The sequence below is a fragment of the Puma concolor genome, chromosome B1, assembly GCF_028749965.1.
Source record: "Puma concolor isolate L17-30 chromosome B1, mPumCon1.1.hap2, whole genome shotgun sequence".
Taxonomy (NCBI): Eukaryota; Metazoa; Chordata; class Mammalia; order Carnivora; family Felidae; genus Puma; species Puma concolor.
Genome location: NC_141670.1, coordinates 181,785,425 through 181,801,368, shown reverse-complemented (window position 1 = coordinate 181,801,368; position 15,944 = coordinate 181,785,425). Strand labels below are relative to the sequence as shown.

The 15,944-nt window shown below is 34.5% G+C and overlaps 1 long non-coding RNA gene across 1 annotated transcript; it reads left to right on the top strand.

The window, feature by feature from the left end:
• The first annotated feature begins 2,368 nt into the window (after positions 1-2,368).
• Positions 2,369-12,825, top strand: LOC147582057 (uncharacterized). Its single transcript, XR_015249834.1, has 4 exons — positions 2,369-2,744; positions 4,817-4,888; positions 10,223-10,419; positions 12,621-12,825. It is a non-coding gene; the product is annotated as an uncharacterized LOC147582057 (long non-coding RNA).
• Positions 12,826-15,944: the final 3,119 nt, after the last annotated feature.

The following is a 15,944-nucleotide window of genomic DNA, read 5'->3' as shown; positions in this document are numbered from 1 at the left end:
ATTTTCCACCTTTTAATAAATATGCTGTAAGTGCTAGATAAATTAAAAATGAATGCCAAAACAGAAAATGAGCAAGCCTCAGGAAATTGCCAAAAGCATTACTCCTAGCAAGCAACTCACATATTAAGACAAATATTGGGAAAAAACCAATGAACTTGCGTTGTCACCTTGTCTCATCATCTTGTAGTGTGATCTTCAATGAAGTGTCTTAATAAAGAAATGGAGGGAAAGAAGTGTGAGGTTAGAGGCAGAGAACTGCACCATAAAAATGTTCAACAATTTGCATTGAAACACTAAAAACATTCAAGACGTGGTATCAGACTGATAACTTTCAGTTTCTTTGTTTGTTATTCTGATTTTGATTGAATTACTGAATGTAATGGCTCCTTTTTTTTTTTTTTTTTTTTTTTTTTTTTTTTTTGGTGAATATACTGCCAGAACCATTAATTTCCACAAAGAATTTACAGAAAACCTAGAATATATGAAGTCCTGTGCTAGAAACTACATATTTATTGATAAATGGAGTATGACACTTACCTGTAATCACTCTGATACAATGTAGGAGAGACTGACGTAGAAACAGACAATTATCGAAGAGCCTCAAGAATAAACTGAATAATGATATTCTAATTTATGATCCTTCTTTCTATCATGAATAATTTTACCAATATGAAACATCAGAGGGCACTTGTTTGATATTTTTGTATTGCAAAATAATTCATTTATTCCTTATGCATCTAAAAGTGAAAACTTTGTGAATGAGAAAACTTTGTTCTTTGCACTTGTATGTCAACTGATGAAGTAGCTGTTAAATTGATTTTCCTCTTGAGAAGTTACAATTGAGTCTTTCTTATATTAAAAACAGAAAAGTAACTACTACATATACAGTAAAGAGAGTTTCCTTTGATGTAATTTGACAAAAATATAAAGTAGGAAACTTTTAAAATATAGTCATTTTGAGAGTGAATATTTAGTATATAGAATGATAAAAAAGCTTATGGTTTTAAGTTTTGTAATTTTGCAAAACATATTTTATAAATTAGCTTGGTTGAATTGAATTCCATTTCTTTATTTCAAAATGAGCATACTGACCCCTCCACAGGTTTTCTAGATTTTTTGTTTTTTGTTTCTCTTTTAATTTTTTTTGAATGTTTATTTACTTTTGAGAGAGAGAGAGAGAGAAAGAGGGAGAGAGAGAGAGAGAGAGAGAGAGAGCATGAGCGGGGGAGGGGCAGAGAGCGAAGGAGACACAGAATCCGAAGGAGGATCCAGGCTCCGAGCTGTCAGCACCGAGCCTGACGCAGGGCTCGAACTCAGGAGCCATGAGATCATGACCTGAGCTGAAAAGAGAGACAGAGCACAAGTCGGGTAGGGGCAGAGTGAGAGGGAGACACAGAATCTGACCCAGGCTCCAGGCTCTGAGCTGTCAGCCCAGAGCCTGATGCAGGGCTCGAACCCACAACCCACAACCCACCCACCGTGAGATCATGACCTCAGGCAAAGTTGGACGCTTAGCCAACTGAGCCACTCAGAAGCCACTGGTAGATGATTTCTAAGGTCACTTTTAAAAATTATCAGCCTATGAATCTAAGAGAAAATCACTGGAAAGTGCAATCAATTTTGATACTGCAGGACTGCATTGTCTGCAACTGTTTTAATTTTTAAGGAAGTATTTTATAGTTTAAAAGTAAGTATTTTATTTTCCATGTAAGTACAGTGTGGTATTCTCGGGCAAAGCATAATTAATTGGTCTGTTGGTGGTTCAGTAACTGTTTCCAACGTTTCCTCATATGGTGCCTCAGAAACTCCTGTCTTTCATAACTCAAACCAACATGCCTCCAGTTTCTTTTCTTTTTTTTTTTTTAAGTTTATGTATTTATTTTGAGAGAGAGAGAGTGGGAGAGCGAGAGAGAGCACGAGCAGGGGAGGGGCAGAGAGAGAGAGAATCCCAAGGAGGCTCTGCCCTGTCAGCACAGATAGTGAAGCCCCATGTGGGGCTGAAACCCATGAACCCTGAGATCATGACCTGAGCTGAAAACAAGAGTCGCACCCCTTAACCGCTTAACTGCCTGCCCCACCCAGGCAGCCCGCCTTTGTCAAAAAAAAAAATTGTTAGTGATTTCTCCAAAGAGCCAGAAACTTACTTTCTCCTCCCACATAATATTAATCTGTGATTTTTACAAATATGTATGATACGTGAAGAACAGAAGAGAATTGAATTTGGTATTTTTTTTTTTTTTTTTCCTGAAAGTCTCCTCTCCAGAAGGCAGTGCTTCCAGGAATGGTCGCACACTGTCAGCTCATTTGTGCTGCCACCTCGTTCCCAGAAGAGCATCTGTGGATTTTTGGAGAGAATGCTATACTTCTGGGAATGGTGCCCAGAACATGCAAGCCTCCGTGTCATTTTAGAAAGTAGAGAGGGGCAATACAATCTTCATTTGCTGCAATCTTTTATGGGCAGTCATCAGTCCCCCCGGCTAACAGCTGCAATATCCATATCTTCTTATTTGTGGATTTCGAAAACAGACAGACTTTTCCCACAGTGTGAGTGTGGGACTTTCTGCCCTTTCTTCTCCTTCAAGCCTACCCTTTCCCGTTCTCTTTTCACTCTCAAGGGGGTAACACAAGCATTAACGATGATGAAAGGGACTCCTAACATCCATGGGAAATATGTGAAAGTCAAGTGAAGTTATTATTTCCCCTCAACTCAAAGGAACACCTAAAAGTATCAGAAGATTTTACAGGTACGTTATAATTTTATTCAAGTTTAAGCCTTACAGATACCAAATCGTTAGTGTAATATTTGGGTATTTTTTTTTTTTTAGTTCATTTATTTATTTTGAGGGAGAGAGGGAGAGAGAGAGAGAATCCCAATCAGCATGGAGCCCAATGTGGGGTCGAATCCACGAACCACAAGATCATGAACTGAGTGGAAGTCAAGAGTCGGACGCTTGACCAGCTGAGCCACTCAGGCGACCCTGAGTATTTATTTTAATGCACATTAGAAAAATATAATTAACACCCCCGTTTAATATTTAATAAATATTTTACTGCTTTAGCCTGGAGCTAAAGTAAATAGTGACGTGGTCACGTGCTTTAGTATGACTCGGTGCTCAGAAAGTCCAGAAAAGGTTAATTAACCTCTTAAAATGAAATGTTTTACCATTATGGTTTGTCAGCATGAATAGTAGGGTGATATAAGTTGGAGGCATGGGTTTTCATATACTGATAACATATAGTATCTTAGTTTTTTTTATAAGAGTATTGTGACTACATTTCAAGAAGTTAATATTAAGCCTCCCAATTATGCATAAATGAAATAAAGTTAAGTGTGAATAGGAATAGGTTTTGTACTGTTTGTGCGTGTGTGTGTGTGTGTGTGTGTGTGTACGGTTTCTTCTCTATTGAACCTATTTCATATCAGTGGTTGAAAGAAGAGAATGTTAATACATAGAAGTAAAAGTTACTTAACTATGATATGAGGAGTCAAGAAGTTACTATGATTAACATTATCAAAATAATTTCAGGTACATAGCATTGACATTAAATTTTAGCTATAACTACTATTACTAATACACTATTAATATTATTAGGTTTGACTGTGATAAAACCCTTGCATGTCCTCAGAGAGAGAGACAAATGAATATCCTTAAAATTCTGTTCATTTTGTAGAAGCAACAGCTGCAAAGGAAATACTGAAAGTATGATAAAATATTTACAATGTAGATTTTTATGAAACTGTAAATAAGAACAAACTATTTCCTTTAAGTTTAAGAGAGGCTCCCCAATTCTGATACGATATGCTCTGACCTCAAGCAGCATTGTGAAACTTCCAAAGAGTAAGCAATGTGGAAAGATGTCCAAGCATTTTAGAAACTTGTTAACACTCTAATTGGATAGAAATGCTGATATTTTCAAATACTCATTTATCATGTTTTATTTCCTTGCAAAAGCTTATCATTACTGGCGTGATTTGTAAGTAAACTTATCATATCTGCTGCCACAGTAGTTTAGAATAATAAGCAGGGACAAGCAAAGGAACTGGTAAGTTGCTCTGTCAAAGAACACAGTTCATTGTAAAATTACAGAGATAGCTAAAATCTTAAGGCAATAAATACTATCGCAACTAGAATAAAATCTATTCACTCTAAATGCATTAATCCTCTGGTGTGATTTTTAGTTAGTATTCAGTGTAGCATAAATGAGTTAAATCCTGTGACCATGGAGATCTTAAGTTGTGACAGTTTTGCCCAGTCAGGACAACTGGAGTAGAGATTTTAGAACTTATTTAATAAATTTGTGACATAATCTGAAAGTGATTTATTGGCACGAGCACAAAGAGCACTCCAGTCAGAGTAGGTATAAAAAAGAATGTATTCCACATAGTCAGATTCTATCACAGGAAAGTAATATTCCATATCCCACACCAACAACCCTCTACTCCATGCCATCCAGGAAATGTGGAAGTCTCAGGAGACATATAAAAGCAAAAACACCCTATCACTATAAAGAGAGGCCACTAAACTCTTGAAATGTTTTCTAAAATTTGTCTAGAATTGTGAAATTGCAACAATTAAGGTTTTTAGTTTTACTAACATCCGCTTTTTTTTTTTTTTTCTGAAAGCCTCCCCTTTTCTATTGAGGCAAAAGAACAACTTTGGTGTGTTTTTGTCTTTGTTTTTTTGTGGTTAAAACCTTTAATATGTGACATTGTCTGCATCAGTAGCACTGCGTTTGTCTATTCGAATATTTTGCAGATCTATCAGCCCTGTGGGACAGCCTTAATTTAATGTCTTATAAAATCCATTTATATCAGTATTCCACATTCAAGACAGACTGAACTCATTGATGGCAAAATTGGAACATCAGCCATCAAGCCTTAACCATGGTATGTTATATTATTTTATGTGTTGGGACGACTTAGTTATAAACTCACCGGAAGTACTTCGTGTTGAACAGTATTTTGAACATTCCAAAAAACGTTGTTGGTGAATGGCCAAAGTAAAAGGTCTTCACGTATAACTTCCCAAATTGGAAAGCACTTTTGTATCACTAAGAAATGCTTTTGTCTCCAGTTGCTGCAAACATCACCAGATTCCTTGACACATTCAGAAGAACGCAATTTGGGGAACAGCTCAGATGGCCTCTTGAAGCAGAAGTTTGTTATTCAAAGCTGCTGATCTTATTTTAATTAACAATGAACACTCAGTCAGAATTTATCACAAACAGCAGCTAAATAAGTGTTCTAGTTTCCAAATATGTATATATTTCAGTTGGGGTTCTCAGAATTGATTAACATAAAAAGGTTTATAGCTTATCTTGTTAACGTAAGCTTCAGCTTAATTAAATTTGAAGGATCTAAAACTTGATTACTGGGTAGTAATAGACGTTTTCTTTCTAATTCTGGAAGAGCTAGTTTTGAAGTGTGCAACTGTTACATCGATTCATTTAATGACGATTTTTGTTGATCTTTAACATTTAATGATATTTTGGTATAATGGTGTTAATTATTATAATAGTGATAAAAGCACGCATAATTCATTTTTAGGCAAAGAATGTATATAAGATACTAAGTAAATAACAGTATAGCTGGTAAACAATTAGAGCAAAAAAAAAAAAAAATAGGTGTTGTGTGTAACGTGACAATTTGGTAAACTATCCTAAACCAAAAAATAGAAAGATAAATCTTTCTTGATGTTTAACCCACATGAAAATAATGACTGAATGATCATGATGGAAAATCTGCCATCCTGTCTGTCAAGTGCATAAAGAATCTGCTTAACTAAATTCACACAGGCTTACTCAAATGCTTGTTTGACAGAATCGTTTGTGAGAAAGATCAGTTTTCTGGATCAAATTGGAAATCACGTAAATCCTTGATTCTCATTTGTTAGAGATTTTATTACATTTAGTTTACAAAGAAGTTATCAGTATTAGAGTTGGTATAATAAATGTATGGCTATTGATGATAAACATATGCACAACATTTTGTTTCAAAATGAATTTGATGTATAACCCTTATGCCATTGGGGAGATATAACTGTATAATGTGGAAAGAAAATAAATATATTGATCAAAGTAGCTGAAAAACTTTGCTTAGACATTTATAAATATTTCCAGACCTTAGAAACAGTTGTTTCAAGAATTTGAGATCATGATAAGTGACTTGCCACATGTGATTACTGGACAGATTTTATTAGTCAACCTACCCACCCAACCTACACACCACACTTGGCATCAAACGTTAGGACAGGCTGTGACAATAAAAGTGACATTCAAGAGCATAGCTACTTCTTGGCACAGCCAGCCATAATCTTGGTGCTTGAATAAAAAGAGAACTGTTGAATACATCAACTACGTCCCTTGGGAAAAGAACACTACCCAGAGAAACACTTAACAGCGAAAAATGCGTATGAAGAAACGTATTATCAATATTTGAAAGAAGAGAAATATCTACAGGACCAGGTGTCAATCTTCACTTGCTATAGTTATCTAGCATTATCTGATTATTGGTTCCATAACCAACAATAACCCTAAGATAGTAACCCTAGTCATTCAAGATTATTTCACCTCTTTTCCTCTAGATAAACGCTCAGAGGCAATATTTCATGTCTCAAACATTTGTCCCAAGGACAGATTGTTGGCTCTGCAGACTTTACAGGAGTATTCTGATTTTCAATAAGTTCGTCTTATAAGGATGAAAAACGAGACATGATTCTGGGTTTTCAGCTTAGGAAATTCAGACATCCAAGTACTTATGTGCTCCAAAATCTGGTCACACATTAGTTTTCTTTTCTTTTCTTTTCTTTTCTTTTCTTTTCTTTTCTTTTCTTTTCTTTTCTTTTTTTTTTTTTTTTTTCTTTGATACTATGATCCCAAGATAATTAAGTCTCATCACACTTGCTTGGACATCAGTGATTTAGCGGTATCATGCTATAATTCCTTTTGGTAAGATTTGCCTATACATGACTCACAGGGCATAAACATCTTCAATCCTGGAATATTAGAGCCAAAAGAGACCTTATGAATCATTTAATTCAATTTGTTCATTTTAGGACAGTGAACTTACAATTCGAACAATTTCAGTACTTTTTTTTTTTTTTTTTTTTTGCTTTTTTAAAAACTTAAATATTGTAAGAATCAGTTGGTACTATAGCTAGCTCTAAAACTCAGGTGCCTCAATTCCCAAACAAGTGGTTACCCACTGTCAAAGGGTTTCTCATATTCCTGAATTTAGTGTTTATTTATGTCAAAAACCTGGCTTTGCATTTTGTTATGTAACTAGTTAGGGGTGATAGCATTATGTTGAAGTCACTCCATTAAAGGTTTTGAACATTAGTGAAAGAGGCACTTAAGTGATTGGTGGATTGAAAAGATTCAAGTTGGTGTGTGTCTTCGGAAAGCTAACTATCAATATCCAGGCCTTTACTAAGTACCAGACATGGTGATAAGTGCTTGACATATGAGAGCCTAAATAGTAGCCAACAGTAGTGATACGAAGGTGAAGAAGGGGCATGTGCTCAGTGATCACTGTGCCAGACATTATATATCTGCCAGACAATACTTTATAAGGTCAACTAAAATATAACCAAAGCTACTCATGAATTAAAATATCAAAAGCTACCATATTTTGAAGTGAATACTGTATTTTAATCACTTTATAAATAAGTTCCTTTGATTTCCATAAAAACACCTCTGCTTTTTTGCCCCAGAAAGCAATTGTACATAAGAAAAATAAGGCTCAGACATTTTGACTGTGGTCTACCAAACAAGCTCGGTTCCTCAGCAATATGCTCACATGTGCATATACTCTCAACATTCATTTATCTTCATGATTGTCAAACTCATTAGCTTATTTTCTTCACGATGTTTCAGCACATGATATTCCCTCTGCTTAGAATATTGTTCCGGACATCCTTTTCATTGTTCTGCCATCTATTTGTCTCACTAGACTAAGAACACCATAGATTTGGAAAGATCTTTCACATTTGTATCAGAATTTAGCATAGTATTGGACATAGATGAAGTACTCTCAATGACTTTTTTTTTTTAACACAAATAACATTCTTTCACCTCTAGAGCTGATGAATACTCTAGTGAACAATTAATAACATCTATCTGGTTGTTTCTAATTATATTCAGCTGTGTTCAGTCATTTAGAAAGAATTGTTTCACAAAAAATTAACACTGATGTTGTTAAACGGTCCCATCTGTATTCTGGACCTTGTGTATTAGTTACCTCTGACCATAGTTATAAAATAGAATTCTACTTTGTGATAGCTTTGTATCAGTCAGTGTTTTCCACAGAAACAGAACCAATGGGACACATACATATCCATAATAACAGATATACTTTCAGGAATTGGCTCATGTGATTGTATGGGTTGGCATTTGTGCCAGCTGGAAACTCAGGCAAGAGTTAACGTTGCAGTCTTGACTCAAAAATCCATAGCGCAATCCAGTAGAGTAGAAACTCAGGATTTCTATGTGAAGTTTTGAGGCAAGATTCTGTCTTCTCTGGAAAACTCAACTTTGCTCTTAAGGCTTTCAACTGATTGGATGAAACACACATTATGGAGTGTAATCTCCTTTATTCAAAGTCTACTGATTGTAGATGTTAATCACATCTACAAAACAACTTCACAGAAATATCTAGGCTAGTATTTGATCAATAACAAGACAATATAGCCTAATCAAGTTGACACATAAAATTTAACTATCCCAAGCACCACAAATACTGGCTAAAATTAGTACTTTAACAACAGCGCAGACATGAAGCTTCCAGAATATCTCTCTATGCACTGTGTAAACCCTCGCTAAGTCTAAGTGGAGATGGTTGAAGATGGTTTGAGGTTTCATTAAAACCTCTGCCCACTCGCGCCCCACCAGCACTGATGACTGTGTGTGAATATGCCACAATTTGAGCTATAAGAAATCTGGTAAATCTTGGCCACCAGTCTCTGTCTACAATCAGCTCTAGAGGGTCCTTGAAATCAGCACTATCTTCAGAGCATTAGTATTTGCGTAAGGGTATGACCTGGGATAGAGAGATACTGGATACTTTTTCTATATCAAAATAACTGAAGAAGACATGTGATTGCTAAAATCGATGGTTGAAATGAGAAAGAAGGAAACTCCGAAACCTGTTGAGAAATCTACGTTCAGGAAATTTTTGCCTGGAATTGCCCTGTGAAATTGATATAGTTTCCAAAGTATTCTTGATCTTTGGAAAAGTGGTTATCATTGTTGAGTTATGCCCAAGACCTAAGGCTCTGGTGTATTTCTAATTCAGTTTTCAATTTCAAACACAATGCTTAGGGCATAAGCATAGCACTTAAGCAGTGATTTCTTGTGAACAAATCCTGAATTTGCCACTTCGAGGACAGTCATGATGATGCATTATCTGCTGTTATGAAATGCGATATGATTTATGAGTAAAGTCATTCTTTATATGCAGAAAACTCAGGGTGGATGGGCTCTATACTGGCCACCCTCTGCATCCCTATCTTAAAAACAAGCCTAAGTAATATGTCAGAGAGTAATCGCTCAACCTGCTAAGCCCATTTCCCACAAGTCTTGTACTATCAGAACCTAAATGGATATGCTGTAATAGCTGAAATCTGTGCCAGCATGAGTTATAGACTTTTATGGAAGTAGTCACTAAATAAACATTTCCAGAAAAACCCTACATATATGTTGATATGCATAAGACTTAAGGATTAGCGTAGGATCACAACAGAAGTTTATAATTAGCACAAGTGAAGTAGAGCTATAAAGGGAGTCGCAGAACTTCTTACCTTTCTTAACTGAGTTAAGAAAGTTTCTTTGACCTGACCTGAATTTAACTTTTACTTAGAAAGCATTTGATATCTCAATTCAAACGACTATTTTTTTTTTTTTTTTTTTTACTAAGAAACCAATATTTTAAGGCAAATGCAATAGTAACATGCGACCAGAAGTTTCTCTTCACTGCCATGAAGGAATGATGACTCAAAAGTCAGTAGCTGTTTGACATTCTCAGTGGCATCTCCACGCTGGCAGATTTGAACTTACTGAATGTCTGTTTTTAGTATGCTAGTAGGAGGAAACCTCTTTTTTTAGAGTGATCTGTTTTGTTTATTTTCAATATGGAATGAAAACAACATATGGGTTCTAGCAAAACAGTTGATGGACTTTTTTTTTTCCCCCAAAATGATTTAAATGAACTATTTTTACTCCACAGGGTCAGTTCAGATTTCAGAAAAGAGATCATTTTCGGATCTCTGTCAAAAGCACAGGTTTTAAACTGGATGACGCCTTCTGCCCCACTCATGATTTTTCCAGGAGGTAATAAAGAGCTTATTGGTAGTTTCATCAGAAGATCCAACTTGAAGAACCCTCTACTTTTTTTTTTCTTCTTGCAGTGATTGGGATATCAAGGTTAGCCCAGAATTTTGCATGATAAAAAGAAAATCTTCTTGTAGGAGTGGTTATTATTTGGGCTGTTATTTTATCACTACCCTTGGAAGCTGTCAGTGGTGCCTTCAGTTACCCAGTCTTTTAATTTTTTTCTTCAAGAGTCAATTAGCAAGGAGAGTGGACCATTCTCCCCATTGAGCATAGATACTTTTTCTTGCTTTTTCTTAAAAGGCAGGGTAATGGAGACTTAGTGTGTATGTTTCCTTGAAATTCCCTTTATACACATTTTCCGTGTTGTAGTGAAAATGAACTATACATATATGACACTGAGTCTCACTTATTTATTTATTATTTCTTTGTTTGTTTGTTTCTGCAATTTCAGATTACCAATTTGAATTACACGTGTCGGGCTTGCTAGTATTGACCACTTGCCTCGGGGAATTATTGTTGAAAGACAATTTAAAACATTTGATTCTGAAGAGCATAGCCTCTTAGGATAGCAAACATTTTATACATCAACATATTTTTGAATTTTAGAGTACTATAGCAACACATCCAAGACCAAGCTTTCTTAAAATCATACTGATGTTTGACTCATGAAATACTATTTGTTGTGTAAGATCTGTATGGAGAAAACAGATTGTTTCTTCTTCCACTTTTATTGTGTACTTGTTAATCTATTTCTAAAGGTATTATGCTAATTATAACGCTACTCTTCACATTCAGAATCCGAATTGCTCATTTTCAAGTTTTCCTTTTTTTCAAATTGTAATCTGTTAATTACTTGTTTAATGGAGTGTGTAATTACCTACTTTAAGTTAGGAAACTGTTTCCATTTCAAAGAGAGAAACCTATTTTAGAAATGAAAGAATATAAATGCAATCCTTTTTGATACAGAATATAACTCTTTACTTCCCTTAATGGTTCTAAGTGAGAAAATGAGATTGAAAAACAACTCATTATATTTTCTCTTTATGTCTTTGTGCATACCACATCAAACATAGGTGAAATTTATGACAAAGGTAACAGTTGTCATTTAGCTACACTTTGCAGAGTAATTTTACTCTCCACTCATGCCATGTAAATGACTAATCGCCAGAGTAGAAGGAAAACCAAGTTAGTAATGTGATACGCTTTTGAAAGCACTTTCTTTTTTTTTTCAAATACTAAGTCAGAGGAACAAACTGAGTCATAAAATAGAGTCAGTGAGGGAACAAGATATAAGAGAAGTAGAACAACTTAGGAAATACAACAACAATAAGTAATGTTAAGTTATGGGCTTATACATGACTTATATGGTTTGCACGAATGATTTATTTATTTATTTTTTCTAAGCAACAACAAGTATAAGGAATAGCCAGAGTGCTCTTATGTCACCTCTGAAGGAGCTGAGCCTTATAGATTTTAAGTAAAATTGGCTATTGTCACTGAAGCAGCAGTAGTCTTCATACTATAAGTCGTTGCTTCCAAACAAATTGCTAGCTACTATCATGGAAATAACTGGATTTATATACTCTTATGAAATGAAAAAAGAATGGACTTTCATAATATGCTGATAATGAACATTTATTTGCTTGATGGTCCATGTCAGGAGTTGGAAATTGATCAGAAGAGCTCATGATAACAAAATCTCCATATCATATGAGAAAAGAAGCAATAAACCAGGCCCCACCTTGCTGAAAACGTTTGTAATACAAAAATATGTAATACTGGGACCTACATGAATGCCTTGAGAAACTAGTGGCTAGATAGAGTTATATCAGCAAAAACAAAACAAAACAAAACAAAACACCACAGAAGTCAATTAAGGAACTTCAAATTTTCTGTTCCCATAATAGCAAGAAAAAGATTTTAAAAAGTAAGAAAAAAATGGCAAAAATCAACTTCTTCTGTCTGCTAGAAATTAGAAGGCTTCTAGGAAGATTGAGGAGGGGTTAATACGAGAAAAAAGGTGGGACTACTGCATGGCTCAGTCATTTGAATGTCCCACTTTTAATTTAAGCTCAGGTCATGATCTCATGGATTTGTGGGAGCTACACTGACAGTGCAGAGCCTGCTTGGGATTCTCTCTCTCACGCTCTGCCCCTCCCTGCTCATGCTCCTTCTCTTTGTCTCAAAATAAATAAACAAACATTAAAAAGAAAAAAAAAAGGCTAAATCTCAATGTCAATATTTTTTTTTTGGCATTTTTTTAATCTTGTTCTTACCATTTCTCTCTCCAGTAGCCCAAAACTAACATCCTACAAACATGGTGAAATCCAGAATTCTAGCAAATAGCAGAGGGAGAAGGAAAGGCTGATGCTCCTTCAAAGTTTCGTCCTCAATAAATGAATAATTTTTGTCTGATGATTCCCTGGAAGATTCTACTTGTAAACATGGCTGTATTTGACCTGAGCTGAAGCTCCCCCAGTGAGAAAAGGCTTCTCTTTGGAGGTGTGTGTTGCAAATATTTAGAGATCATTGCTTCTTTTCAGAGCTATCTGAAACAGTGAGGCCAAACAAGGAGTTAATCAAAATGCTTAAAATGAAAAGCCAGGGAATGAGATATTCATAGGGCCTTTTAAAAACACCAAAAGTATTCTGGGAATAGAATGATAGGTACACAGGGCTCTGCACACGCTCAGGAAAAACTTGAGAAGGCCCTGAACTCAACACTGGCTGACCTTGAGAATCTGAGAAATTAGGAAGTAAAAGCTAAGATAGAGTTTTCAACCACCTGTTGGAGACATGTCCCAATATGTATAATCTTTCAGATAAGACTAGGAGACTTATTAAGGGAATATCTATCCATTTGTCCAATAAGTTCCCACTAAGTTAATCAGATATTTCAGTAGCCACACATGACAAAGAACACAAGCTTTAAAGATTTAGTTAAAAAATATCAAACAAACAAGCCAAAAATTCAAAACAAAACAAACAAGCAACAACAACAACAAAAACACAGCAACAACAACCAACCCTGAGAAGGGAGAGAAACCTTAGTTCTCACATTATCTTATAGAGTTGTCACATTACATTATTAGAAATGTCCAATTTGAAACAAAAAATTATGAGGATGCAAAGAAATAAGAAAATTTGGCTCATACACAGAAACAGATTTATCAATAGAAAGTATCCTTGAGGAAGCCAACATGTTGGACTTACTAGACAAAGACATTAAATCAGCTTTTAAAGATATGTTCTGAGAACTGAAGGAAACCGTGTCTAAAAACATAAAGAAAAATATGAGGATGTCATCTCACCAAATAGAAGGTATCAATAATGATCGAGACATCTCACCAAATAGAAGGTATCAATAATGATCTAGACATGATACAAAAAAGAACAAAATATAAATTCTGGCCTTGAAAACACAACTAAAATATTCAATGGAGAGCATCAATAGCAGGTTTGAGGAATTGGAAAAAAAATTACAAATTTGAAATTCATTTGAGATTATCTACTCTGAGGACACATAATGTATATTTTAAAAAAAGATAGAATTTTTTTCAAGTATTAATGTCTGGAAACTTACTAAATTTGATTAAGCAAAAACAAAAACAAAATATTATTTGACACATCCAAGAAGCTCAACTAATATCAAGTAGGTGAAATTCAAAGAGATCTACATATAAATAATTTATAACCAAACCACTGAAGCAAACATAAAGAGATAATCTTGAAAGCAGCAAAAAAAAGTGACTTATTATATATATGGAATTGTTAATAAGATTAATAGCTAATTTCTCATCAGAAACCATGAAATCCAGGAGGCAAGTGAGAAGACATATTCAAAGTGCTGAAAGAATGATAGTCAACTAAGAATTCTATATCCAGCAAAATGATACTTCAGAAATGAAGTAAAAATGAAGCATTCTATACTGAAAGACTTAGTAGTCACTGGCAAACCAGCCATAAAGAAATACTAAAGGGAATCCTTCAAACTGAAATAAAAGGATACTAGATAGTAACTATGTCATATGAAGAAAGAAAGAACTCTAGCAAATGTAACTACATAGGTAAATGTAAAAGACAGTGTAAAAATATGTAAAAGACATATTTTAATAAATTTTCTTCTTCTATCTGAGACAACTGTTTAAAAGGCAACTTCATAATGCAATAACTATATAATGTGTTGATGGCATAAAATGAGCCAAGATGTAATTTGTACAAAAATAGCAGAACAAAGGAGAGGGAAGATAACTGAGATATAGAGGAGAAAATTTTTTATGCACTATTGAATTCAAGTTGGTATTAGTCTGGACTAGAGTTTTGTAAATTAAGTTAACTGTGAATTTTATTAAGAAATAACTAAAAATTATAGTAGAAGACATGACAGGGAAATAAAATGGTGTGCTAGAAAGTACCAATTTAACACAAAAGGCAAAATGCAGGAATACAAGAAAAAAAATATGATACAGACATACACACACACTCACACACACATAGCCAGGAACCTATGGCAAAAAATAAGTCCTACATCATCAATAATTACACTAAATTGTAGATAGATTTAAAATTTCTATTAAAAGTCATGCTTGGCAGTATGGGTTAGAAAGAAAAGGTGACAAAACATGATAGAACTATATATTGTCTATAAGTGATACACTTTAGATTCAAAGACATAAATAGATTGAATGTCAATGGATGAAAAAAAGATATTCCATGAAAACAGTAACCAAAAAAGAGCTAGAGTGGCTGTACTAATACAAGGAAAATAGACTTGGAGACAAAATTTGTTATTAGAGCGAACAAACATATTTTATATTACAAAGGAGTTGATGCAAAAGTATATACATACCAGTATAAATGCACATGAACCAAATTATAGAGCTCAAAATATGTGAAATAGAAACTGTCAGAATTGAAGGGACAATTCACTAAAAATGAATTTACCTCAATACTCATCTTCCAATAATGGATAGATAGAAGATATATAAGGAAAGGGAAGATTCAGATAATACTATAAGCCAATTAGACCTGATGTATATCTGTAGACCAAAAAGAATAGAATGCACATGAAACATTTTCCAGGATAGATTATTTGCTAGTCCATAGAACAAGTCTTAATGGAAAAAATCAATAAAGGAAATCTGGGAAATTTATAAATAAATACAGATTAAACAACACACTCTTAAACAGCCAATGGATCAAAAATAAATCACAAGGAATATTAGAAAATAATTTTTGATGTATAAAAGTGAAGGCACAGTGTACGGAAACTCATGAGCTGTAGCAAAATCAATTCTCAGTGGAAAATTTACAGCTGCAAATGCCTACATTATAAAAAATACATGTACAGTTAAGCAATAACCTAACTCTCCACCTTAAACTAAAACCAGCAGACCAAAGGATCCTAAAGCAAGCAAGGAAGGAAGTCATAAACAGTAGAGTAGAAGTAAATGAAAGAGCATATAGAAAACAAATAGACAAAAATCAACATAAATTTGGTTCTCTGAAAAGATCAACACAATAGAATAATATTTAGCTAAACTAGCTATTAAAAGAGAGAGAGGGCTAGGGGCGCCTGGGTGGCGCAGTCGGTTAAGCGTCCGACTTCAGCCAGG